This window comes from Hirundo rustica, chromosome 2 (assembly GCF_015227805.2).
Source record: "Hirundo rustica isolate bHirRus1 chromosome 2, bHirRus1.pri.v3, whole genome shotgun sequence".
Lineage (NCBI taxonomy): Eukaryota > Metazoa > Chordata > Aves > Passeriformes > Hirundinidae > Hirundo > Hirundo rustica.
In genome coordinates this window covers 52,800,344-52,812,636 of record NC_053451.1, presented here as the reverse complement: position 1 = coordinate 52,812,636, position 12,293 = coordinate 52,800,344, and the positions used below count along the sequence as shown (strand labels likewise).

Here is a 12,293-nt window from a genome sequence, read left to right as displayed (position 1 = left end):
CCTATAAGCTGGATGTTGTTAGTTGTTTGAACAACACTTCAAATGTTGTTAACCTGATGGATGAGTTGACAGAATGAAGGCACACCTTGAAGTCAGAAAGGCTCCAACATCTGAAACACAAGTGTCAGATAAGTCATGACCATTGCCAAGTCTTGTCCAACAAGTTCTACCACAAACATACAAGGAGCCAGAAAGAATTCCCTCTATTAGTTGGTACATGCATTTTCTTTTGAAGCAACCAGTTCTGTTTTCAGATGCTTCTTAATGGGTGTGCATTTCTTCAAGAATGTGTTTCATGAGCCAGAATGCTTCTAGCTAATGTAAAACATTGGACTGACAGGAATCAATGGAGTTTTGAAACAGCATGTATTTATCTATGCATATGTTCTTTTGAAAAAATGAGAAGATATAATCAAGGGAGCGATTTTTTACCTCTCATAAGTTTAAAAGGTGTTTGTCTGAGGATACCAGTACTTATATCTTGTTCATCTTTTAGGACTATTAGATGAAGTTATAAAAATAAATCCTCTCTTTTTCTGATACAAAAAATATTTGCAGGGTAGATTTTCCTCAGAACAGATCTTTTAAACAAAAATGCAAATGTGACTTGCAATCAAATCACCATCTAGAACCCACCTGGTGTGCCACGGCTTGTATGCATCACAAGGTGGGTTTGGCAGGACATTCTTACAGTCTGTTTGCCCACCAGCAAACATCCTGTTAAGTCAATTGGATGTACACTGCAGGATAAAATATGTGGAATTTTATCCTCTGTAACTGCCAGAAGGTACTTTAATTTCAGTTATCAGTTTCTGTGTGTCACTGGTAGACAGTTTGTGTAGTGCGTGTAATTTACTCCACTGCAAGTTCCCTTACCAATGCTTGACATTGCAGCAGAACTACAGGTGTCAGTAAAGAAATGTCTGACATGGGGTATTTTCTGTTAGTTTTCTTATCTTAGTTCCTTACTGTGGTGGTTTCTGGTTTTGTGGGCTTTCCTTCTCAGACAGCAAAACTGTTTCACAACTGTTACCACTATGCAGCTGGTGAAAGTATTCATAAACCACTTGTTTGGTGCACAGACAGGAGCACGGTTCAACCTGCAGAACAAGGTGTGGTCAGGAATGTCACCTGCTCTCTACATAGCCAAAACTAGTAAGTACTGGTGTACTTTCAAATGTGTGGGAGCACATGCACTTTCTGAAGAAAAAGACAAAAAATAGTTTGTAGTAGTAACTAAATTTGTTCCACAAAAGGCTAAGTAGTAGTAAAACTTCAGTGGATAAATTGGTAGACCAGGGTCAAAGACATGGCTGGATATATTTCCCTACCCTGTGGCAAAAGAGGAGTGACAGAGCAGGACATAAAGAAATTACTTTCTTAAACACAAAGAAGAAGGAATAGCCCTTGTTATGGGTGTTGTCATAGGCAAATGAGAGTGACAAAGTAAGATTTCTGTGATGAAGAAAAAAGAAAACATATGAATAAATTAAAAGATGGGAGGGAGGGAGGAAGGAAGGAAGGAAGGAGGGAAGGAAGGAAGGAAGGAAGGAAGGAAGGAAGGAAGGAAGGAAGGAAGGAAGGAAGGAAGGAAGGAAGGAAGGAAGGAAGGAAGGAAGGAAGGAAGGAAGGAAGGAAGGAGGGAAGGAGGGAAGGAGGGAAGGAAGGAAAGTCAATTGCAGAGCTTTCCTCAATATGATGCACAGAGCACATAAGAACAGGAAGCTTTATGAAGTCAGGGACATGAAGGGTCATGTAACTAATGCCCATAATCAGTTGTATTTTTCTTAGAGTATATTAGATGAAAACAATTTGACTATGCTATTTTGCATACAATTTACAGATCCTGCAGTGAAGAAGAGTATCTGAAGGGAGCTGGCTGCGTCAGATTGCTGCTCAGCTATGCCATCCCTGTGAAAATGTTTACAGCCCTTTTTGCTGATGTCCCTATAGATGATCAGGAGAGTGGAACTTGGCTCTGCCAGGCTCTCCACTGCACACAGCATAACCCAAAAGAAATCCACCATTGCCTTATAATCTTCACTAGTTCTCTGCCATGAAATTATTCCTTTCTTCAGTATTTGATGTCTTTTTGTGCTAAGGTTGGACTATAAGATCCAACTGATAGGCAGGAGCACAGGGGAATGTTCTGTGTCTTTAAGTCAATTAGAGCTGGATTTTTAAATTATTTATTTTCTTAGAGGTTAGTATTGTAGAATCTTTTCACCAGACCAAATCAATCTATTTCCAGAGCTAACAACTTTTTTAAAAACTCCGACAGTGTTGACATCATCTGTAAATTGGAAATATGACTGTGAATGATTTGGCCAAAGGTCACTCTGACAGCAACATGTAGTCATGTAGTGAAACCTGTTCATGCCCCTTGAAGGTCCAGGAGAATGTTCAGTTCTGAAGTTTTAGGTTAGCTCATGCTATCTCACTTGAGGATTTATTGTTGTACCTCACAGTCAGCAGTAGTGGCTCTAATGTATTTGATGCTGAATCAGCCACCTGGCTGAGGAGCTATAAAAGTTCTGTTTGTTATAACTCACTGAAAAGATAACATTAACAGTACAGTGTGCACTTTAATACATATCAAACCCATGAAATCTTCCTGTTCATCTTCTGCTAAAAAACCCGACCATTGATTTCAAGGGAATTACTATATCAGCAAAACTAATAGGGTTTAGTCTAAATTTATTTGATTCTGGAATACTACAAAATAAAAGACTTTTCTAAAGAAGTGATTGTCTAAACTATGTGGCCACATCTCTGGCAAGGTCAATTGCATTGGTCATGGCACTGCCACTCACTTCAGTGAGGGCCCAAATTTCACCTAAGAAAAAACCAGAAACAAATGGTTTAGATCATGGAGTTATGAGAACAAATATCTTCTGGCTGATTAACTGCATCACCTTAGTGACACCATGTCTCTGTGGCTGAAGTATAAAGCTTGTCTTAATTTGCATATGCTCACTAGTATGCTGACAAGATCTCTAATATAGACGATTACTTTTACCATTATAATAAAAATATAGCAACAAAGAGGATTTTTTTTGCCAAAAAAAAAAAAAAAAAAAAAAAAAAAATTAGAAGCAGGACACATAAGAAATCATAATGATGTATGCCAGACCTGCTGATCTATCTCTTCAAGCAATGACTGTCCATGTCCTGCTGGCAAAAAGCCTCTGGAATATGTTCTGTTTTATAGGTGAAATAAAAATAACCCAAACAACAGAACAAAAATTACAACTACTTCACCACAAAGAAGCAGTATCCTCCATTATATCCTGATCTCAGTTGAAGTCAATGTCTAGCAAAGAAAATCTACAGAACAATACCTAAATTACTGGGCAGTGCCCTCAGATCAGCTGATCAACGAAAGGTCCTCTATGAGATCATGACAGGGTCATGACCTGGATCATGAAAAGCAAAAGGTAGATCTAATAAATTGCAAGAATGACAGCATTAGAAAAATACCTTTTGAGTCAGTACATCAATAGCACAAAGACCATAACTGTGGCAAATTTTGACTCCAACTGCTGAATTATAATCCAGACCTTATGGATCTCTGTGAAATCTCTTCGTTTTTTCCTCCTTTGACTTTTCTGGTATGTTTCTTGTGAACAGGATCCTCTTGTGATCTCTTAGTGGAAACTCAGTCACTGCCTTAAGCCCCCCCAGCTAGTGATCAGCTATGACTATTCTTCACCGGAGCATTTCTGTTATTCCCAGAACCCAACCACTATGGTCACTTGGTTTTTACAGTTCAGGTTACTGAAGACTTTGATAAATGAAGCATATATTTCTGTCATTCAGGATTCATACAGGACTCCAAGACAAATTGTAGAATGAAGTGCATTTTTGCAGCCCTTCCCTGTCATTGTCTCACTTTTTTTTATTACATTGACTGGCTGGTGTGTGTTTTGAAGCCTATTTGAATTTTCCAAAGCTTCTTTTAAACTCCTATTATACAGCTTCTGCCCTCTTGCCCTTTTTTCATCAACACACACAACTTCTGCCATACAGGCAGGGTAGTGTGACAGGTTTCTCTCAGCTCCAGGCAATTTCTTTACCATAGTCAGTATCCAAAGTACAGTCCTTAATGTTAGTAACTGCTCTGCTGGATCTGGTAGCTGTTGATTGAGATGTAGTTGCATAATAGCATAAGATGATAGAATTCTCACCTTGCTAGCCCAGCAAATCCTACACAGATGTATGTAGTGGCACAGAACAGACAAGATTATATGGTCAGGGACATCTGGCATGTAGAAACTCCCTTTTAAATGGCAGCTAACATATTTTTCAGGCAAAAGTGTATCTGGAACCATGAGCGCACAAGGAGCTCTTGAGGGAAAAAGCAGTAGTGGGGCGTGAGGCAAAAATTGAGGCAAAAACAGCTTCACCACAAAAGTCATTGTCTTGAGAAAGAACACTTTAGGGATATTGTTAGTAAAAGTTGCAAAAAGCATGTTGATGATCATGGCAATTTTCATAGCAGTAATGAAACACCAACCTAATTTTACAGGTATGGCTGTCATAAATAGATTTTCCTAGTGCTCATAACAATTCTGTTTGGCTGAATTTAATGGAACTTTATTGCTACTTCAGGAGAAATAAAAGCTTCCAAAATGCCAGAAGTCACACTCTCAGACATCTGTCAGAAGCATGGCCAAACAGCTTCTCAGCAGCTCTAGTGTGGAGCTACCTGGTATATTTGGGGTTGTTTCTTTCTGTAAAGTCGACTCAGAAGTGTCATCTGGGCTGGCCTCAACCATTCATCTTTGTGCGTCAGCTCACATAGCCCTTCCAAAGCCTTGGCGAGATGCCATCACCCTCAGAGATGCTGGAGAGCTGCTGTGGATAAAAATATCTTATTACTTAATGGCTGACACCAGTTGCAGTCACCACAGTTGACTGCAAATTGCAAACAATTTCTATTCAAAGATCTGCTCACCTCCAAATGAAATACATTTAAACCTTCAGTTTCTTGCTAAAATTACCCGGCATCCCTTTCTGGTGGTCATTTCTGCCTTCATGGCATTATTACAGGACTAGCATCCCCATCACTGATGCACTGGAAGCAAGTAATTGTGTCCCCGAGGGCAGGCAAGTGTTGTTTCTAAACTTTCGTATATGCGGCTCATATTTATTTATTTGCAGTCTGAAATAGTGGGGATGGAGTGAGTCTCTGCCAAGAACTGGCAGCCTGATGGTGACCTAGTGTGGTCTGGGATCACCAGTGGGCTGCAGGACATCTAGAGGGAGCATGGTGATGGGCTGGGTAGTACTGCTGTTGCTCTGTGGTTACTTGTTACCCTGGTTTTTCTGAGTTTTTTTATTAGCCTTTTGATTTTCATACATGGAGTCAGATCTTTTAGTTACTGTAGAATATTAGAGCAGTTTTCTACCTTTCCCACAGAAGTAATATAAACAAATCCTTTGTTTTTCATTCTCTGTCCTTTGTTTGCATATTTCTAACCTGAAAACAATTGCAACTGACAATTCGTCTGGCCACTGAGGCTGAGGGGGGGAAACCCCAAAAAGCCAATCTTCTGCTAGACCCACAAATGTATAAAAAGTAAAAAAATAAACAAAGGGCTCTCTTCTCTCTGCTCTTTCAGCTGGGAGCTGGATCAGAAGAACCTCTGCAAAAATCTCTTGTCTGCGTGTGATTGCTTTGTGTGTCTCGGTGACAGTTACTCTGGTAGGAAAAAGTGTTGTGTGTTTTCTGCTCAGATAGGAGTTTTGACAAAGCAGGAGTTCTGTGTTGCCACCTACTGCAGCTGACTAGGTTGGTGAGGCTAGGTGTACAGAATGGTGTCAACAGCTTTGTGAAGCACTCACATTCCCTGGCAGAACCTCAAGGAGCATTTCCAGCAACCTCCAGTTACAGTACTAATTGCAAGAGATTATCAAGTACCCCAGAACAGACCCCAAGCTTCCTTTTGCTTGCAAACTAGCAACTTTCTTGTCCATGCAGGTAAATCTCTCTTCAGAGCATCATCAGTCTGAATAAACATCACCCATCACTGTCAACTTTCTTTAAATAATGTCATCTTAAAATATTGTTGTGCATGCACAGCACATGCCTGTCAAAAAGCAAATGTCATGTTGAGTGAACTGCCAGTCTAGAGGTTTTGAAAGGATATTTTTGCTTTAATTTTTATGATTAGAGGCTTCTTTCTGCTTTTGTCCCATACATGTCTTTTTATGTGATAAGTTTTAGAGTACTAATAATATAGGCATGGTAATATCTCAAAGAAAAGCGTCAGGGGCTTTAACCAGATTGCAGCACTAACTGGCAAAATTAATGTATTTGTGCCTCATTGAAGAAAGTTTATGACAAGAAATACCCATGCTGGCCTGGAGCTAGACTTTCCTTTTACTGGTCAAAAAGGGATTATTTTGCTGTGGTGTAATTGCTGATCCATTGTGCTGACATAGGGTACTCTTAATATTAAGTAGCCTGAATTTATTCTTGCTTTCTTCAACTTGAATATTGGAACACTTGAAGATATAATTAAGAACTTCTAGAGGGATACATCTCAACAATCTTCTAACACCTAAAAGTCAAAGGAAAAATCCATAGGGAACTGTCCTATCAGACCTTGGGAAGAAAGGCACTTTCAGAAGGCAATTCATCCTCAGATTCCTACCCAGTCCTCTCCCCTGACTTCATAGAAAAATTGTGCACTGGACTATTGAGTAGACAATTTTCTACCCCTATTTTTCTGACAGTGACTTTTGACTTCTCTGCAAATAATTCTAAGAGTATATCCCAGCTTCAGTACTGTGAAAATTAAATATTGTGTTTGAATCTTGGTGTAACGCCAGGTTCTCCTTATACTCATGGGAAAAGGGGTAAAAAAACCAGGAGGTTTGATTTTACAATTAAAAATTAAAATGTCTTGTTTCCACAGCAAAATTGTCTAGTTGGTGCCTGTCAGCATGTGACATATCATGCAGATGTATATCATTTTGGATGACATAGTATGAACTTGCCAGCTGAAAAGGTAGAACTGCCCAAGGGCTAGTTTAATTTTTGCACCTGAATCAGAAAAAGTGTTTACATTTTCATTCATAAATCAATGCTGCAGTCTAGCTCATACCTGCTTCTTTTCCTTCTTCTCCTGTGCCTCTTCATTAATTTTGTCACCCTCTCTCCATCTTCCCATGCAAATCCCTCTCTCAGAAGTATGTGTTTCACCCTATCACAGGCATGCCCACTTGGAATGCATTGATCACCTTCTCAGATACCAATATTTATCCAAATTTCTTTCAGTATGATGGGATTTGGACACAAATTCTACTATCACTAGTGAAAATATGCCAGCATACTACTACAAGGATACTGACTTATGTCTGATTCATTAATTTGTAGTTGTTTTACAAGATAAGTGAGTGTGAGCAGGAATGCATATGTTGAGCTCCATTCTCTGAAGTGTCAGACGCTATCTTAGGATACACCTAAGTTCTTGGTGATTCACAGACAGAATTTCTGTGTTTTACGAGGTTGAGCCGAAGCTCCTTTATTTTTTTCAGTCACTGAAGTTAACGGAAGTCCTCACGGATGGGTATTGCAGCATAAATTAACTTCAGCTGAAGAAACAAGATGGTTGTAAAGAAAGAAGAAAGTAAATTCTTACTGCATCAATAAGAGAGGAAGAATTCATTGCCTTTGAGATCTGAAGGAAGAGGATAATTAATTCCCTTTTTGTCACTGCCTCAGCCCCATTCTGTCTCATTTTTCTCCAAATGTCTAAGGACTCAAGCAATGGGCAGTTCTTTATTATGCAGAGCTAGTACAGAGTCCTCTCTACTCAAACATGAAAATGGCTTAGCAAATATCTAGTTTCTCTAAGGCCAGCTTAGGTGTATACTTAAGTAAAAAAAAAAATTCCTTAAAAAAAAAAAAATCCTTGTTTTAATGGGCAATTTCCCTTGAAAATGGTAAACTGCAAATTAAATGGCAAAAAGCAATTAATTATTGAAATTGTAATATCCTTGTAAAGGTTAAGAGGTAATATAAATGAAGTTCCTGTGAGCACATTAATGAAATTACTATCTTCCCCCTTATAAGTGGTAACTGTAACGACCTTGCTAATTAGCTTTTTCATCAGGAAAAGGAATATTGAAATATGTAGTTATATTGCAAAAGCACAATCTCTGAGCAGGTTGTTTTGTTTCAATATAATATCGTGAGAACACTCTCAGTGCTGAACCTTCCCAGAGAGGGTTGAGAGGTCTTCCCAGAGCAGGTATGGGAGATGAATGAAGCCCCCACCAACCAAGAGGAAATGAATAGTGACCTGCTATGGCAGTTAGACATGCCCAAGTCAATGGGGCCTGATAATCCACCCCAGAGTAGTGAGGGAACTCATGAAAAGAGCTTGCCAAACCACTCTCAATCACTCGGCAGTCCTGGTTAAGAAGTTCCTGCAGAAGTTCCTGCAGAAGTTCCAGCCGACTGAAAATTAATAAATATTGCACCCATCTACAAGAAGGGTTGGAAGGAGAATCTGGGGAACTAGGCCTGACTTTGGCACCAGGCAGGGTCATGGAAGAGATATCCTGTGTGCCATTGCATGGCCCATGCAGGACAACCAGGGGATCAAGCTCAGCCTACGTGGATTTACAAAAGGCAGGTCCTGGTTGACCAGCCTGGTCTCCTGTATCTATACCTATATATGTATTATAGATATATATATAAAATCCATATATCTGTATTAGGAATACACATATATACAATAAACGCATACCCATGTAGGTATATGACTGCTACATACATACTGGATTTACTAATGACAAACCTTTTGGAGAGTTGTAAAAAAAGGAGCTTGGTCCTTCCCCCACTGAGAACATGTTTTGGACATTGATACACCTGAAAGTGAGTTCTGTTTGGGTTTCAGCTGACAAGAGCTGGCATTACAATTCTTCTATGAATGGATCTCTCTGACATTTCAGATGTTCCAGCTTCGTGGAGCCCCTGAGTTCCGTACAACTCTCAGGGTGTGATGGGCAGGGGAGGAAATGAGTTTCCACTTGGAAAATGAATTAGCCATTGTCCCCAACTAGAGGATTTTCAGCTTTCCTTTCTAAAAACCCCAGAAATCATTAGCCATATCCTTGGGAATGTGGTTTAATAGAGTGACCTAGATGCAAGTGATTGCCGGAACTCACGGGGAGAAGCAGATCTGCTCCAGTTCTGTGGAAAAAGGCCGGGAGAGGAGCAGGACGCTGCCTTGAGTCCCCTTCTCAGACGTCCAGTTTAACCAAACCGTGCCGCTAAAAGCCACCTCTGGGTTCTGCAAAGGCACCTTAGAAGCCTCAGGACAGTGACCGGGGGCGGCTAAAAATCCCAGAGGTTTAATGGAGAGCCGAAGCACGCTCTGCTCTCTGCCCCCGCATTTCACACACAAGCCCTCCCTTCCTCGTCTGCAGCCGCATCAAACGCTCCGGAGAGGCCAGGGCAGAGCCCGGGGAGCCCCGCGGGGCCGGGCGCTGTGAGGGTCCCCTGCCCCGGGCTCGTCCGTCCGGGCCGCCCGCAGCCCCGCTCCGGCCCCGCCGCCCACCGAGTGTCACTGTCGAGCAGCGCAGCGCAGCGCAGCGCCCGGGCACCCCATCGCCGGGCACCCTGCGCCCAAAGTGCCGCCTCCTGCCCAAAGCTGATCCCAGATTGAGGCTTTAAAGTGAAGGGAAAAATCTTCTTGCCGTTGCACGTGTCGTTAAACAAACCCGTGTCTCCAAACGCGCCCGCCGCTCAGCGCGACAAAGCACCGAGGCAGGACCGGCCCTTTGTACCTTCCCGGCGTCTTTCTTAAACGCCAGCTGGGGAAGATAGACTGATGTCCCACTCGTAAGTAAGATGACACTGTTAAATTGTTTGTGTTGGATCTACATGCACAGAAAGCAGGCTGCCAGTAGATGAGCATTTCTTACCGGGAAATCACTTGTTCGTCACCCAGAGGTTCCTTATTTTAAAAAGTCCAATCAAGAATAGTGGAAATTTAGGATTGAAACCAGACACATGTTCTTCCTGGGTTTATGCAGGGCTAAGACAATTCCCTGGTAAAGGCGGACGGGTCTGGGACCTGTAATCTCAGAGCTCAGTCACTTTGGCAGTGCTTGCAAGGCCAGAACACACATTCCTCCCTTCATCCCTGGGGCTGGTGCAGAATAAACCTCCTTGGCCTCTCCCACAGCCACCAGGCTTGTCAACAACAGGACACGAAAGAGAAAATCAATAGTTGTAGCTACTATTTTAGAGCCTTGCAAAATGTAGACCACCTGGTGGCTTTTACATAATGGATGATAAGTAATAACTTAATAAAGATGAAACAACATACGGAGGGTTTATGACAAATAATAATGATTGTTTTCCTCTTTTGTTTTACATTGACATGTTATTTCTATGTACACCAGTGATTAAAAAATGTTAGCAACAACAGCATTGTGTCCAGTAAGGCAAGTATCCTTCAGAAATATGGCAAGTTTTTTCAGGAATTGTTAGTAAGAGAATTCACAAAATTTACCACCATGAGAACCACCAGAAAAATAAGAATGACAGGATAGTATTAGAATAGAAGTGGAGAGAGGATCTTTTGGTTAGAGCTAAGTTTATAGGCCAAGATTCAGGTCTGGATGTGACAGCTCAAAACCCCAGGTGTCTGGTTCCACTCACAGTAGAAAACATGACATTTTTTTGACTTGGAAGGACACCATATGGATGGACAGGATCTGGTCACTTGCATTTGTTTTCTTACCCTCCTCTGAGAAATTTGCAGGGGTTAGGGTTGGGGTTCTCTTTTTCTACCCATTTAGTTATTTTTTTTTCCCCTAGCTGCTGCAAGACTGGACATAATTTCAGGCAAATATACTAATTATCAGGTTATTTCTCTAACAGTACTTGTCTGTTTGGTTTTTAGTGACAGTATTTGAATGATTGGGTTGACTTTCTGTTGCTCCCAGTACATAGGCTCAAGTCTACTGTTGTACATATACCCTCCTTTTTTATTTAAAATCAAGTACAGACACGATTTGAAGATCCAGTTTTGTGAGATGCTCAGAACCATGTTGGTGTGAACACTTTCCTGCAGAGCACACAACTGAAAGCAGGTGGTGGCCTGAAAGATAAAACTCTCTTGGTTCTTTTTCTGGTCAAAGACTGAAGACATGAGATGGAGATTTGGTAGATGCTTCATTTTCCTTGGGGTTCAGGAACATACATACAGCGATTTATATTGTCTTATGGGTCACACTGTAATGAAAGAGTCTGTGGTTGAGCCTATGAAGTGTATATAAGCCAGGACTGATTTAGCTACAGTGACAGGGTTTTCTGTCTTTATTCTGCTGTGCTGATTAGCTCCATCAAGTCTGTAGTGCCCCAGCTGTAACAGCAGCTTAGTCAATGGATTGAGGAGAAGCAAAATGGTAAAATCTATAAGCATATTTTTCCATCTCCTAGGGTAGTTTTCATCGGCTAGTTTTCTGACAATATATTCATGGATGTTTGATTCAGTCTGACTTCAGTGGTTGCAGCAGAGGGTAATCCACAGCTTAGGTTCCCTTGACCAACTATGAAGATTTCTCACAAGTGGATTCTTGTAAAATTCAAAACACCAAGACCAATTTTAAAATCAGCTGCTGTTTCAGTATAGATGAGACCCTGGGGACCATGTATTTTGTTATTGCTCTATTCTGAGGAGGTGTCTGCTTTTGTGGTTGCAAGAAAGATTGTGGATCCTAAAGCACAATGTAATAACTCTCCTTTTCTTTCAAACAGGTTAGACTGGGATAGAAATATTTCAGCTAACTTTCAAGTAAAATACTTCCAAGCACAATGATCCTGAAAGGGGAATCAAAGCAGTTGAAGCATGATGAGTTTTAAACATTAGGAAAAAATGGAATGAGAATTTGGATGTTACCTTATTTATACAATGTGTTTAATTTGTTCCTAACCAAAACAAAACTCCTTGGACAGAAAATGGATTGTGAAATAAAACTTATTTTCCTGCAACTGACTAAGTCATGCATCCAGCTTGTGGGGACATTCAGAGATATCCGGCAAAATGAGATGCTTCAGGAGAGATGCAGAATTCATTGTACAATTTCCATGAGGGAAAGCAGAATGGCAGCAGCTCAGGGAGTGAATGTACAGGCCATATAAGGCAAATAAATGAACTGCTGTAGAGATGCCATTAGCAAAGCAAACACTGACTTGGGGACCTTGGCATATACCATGGAAGAGATAAATTGCATGAATAAATGCATGCTTGTTTGCTTCTCCCTAG

At 40.8% G+C, this 12,293-nt stretch overlaps 1 long non-coding RNA gene across 1 annotated transcript; it reads left to right on the top strand.

Moving 5' to 3' along the window:
- The first annotated feature begins 80 nt into the window (after positions 1 to 80).
- LOC120749466 (uncharacterized) lies at positions 81 to 2,145 on the top strand. The gene is made up of 3 exons (XR_005699662.2): positions 81 to 213; positions 1,083 to 1,155; positions 1,844 to 2,145. It is a non-coding gene; the product is annotated as an uncharacterized LOC120749466 (long non-coding RNA).
- Positions 2,146 to 12,293: the final 10,148 nt, after the last annotated feature.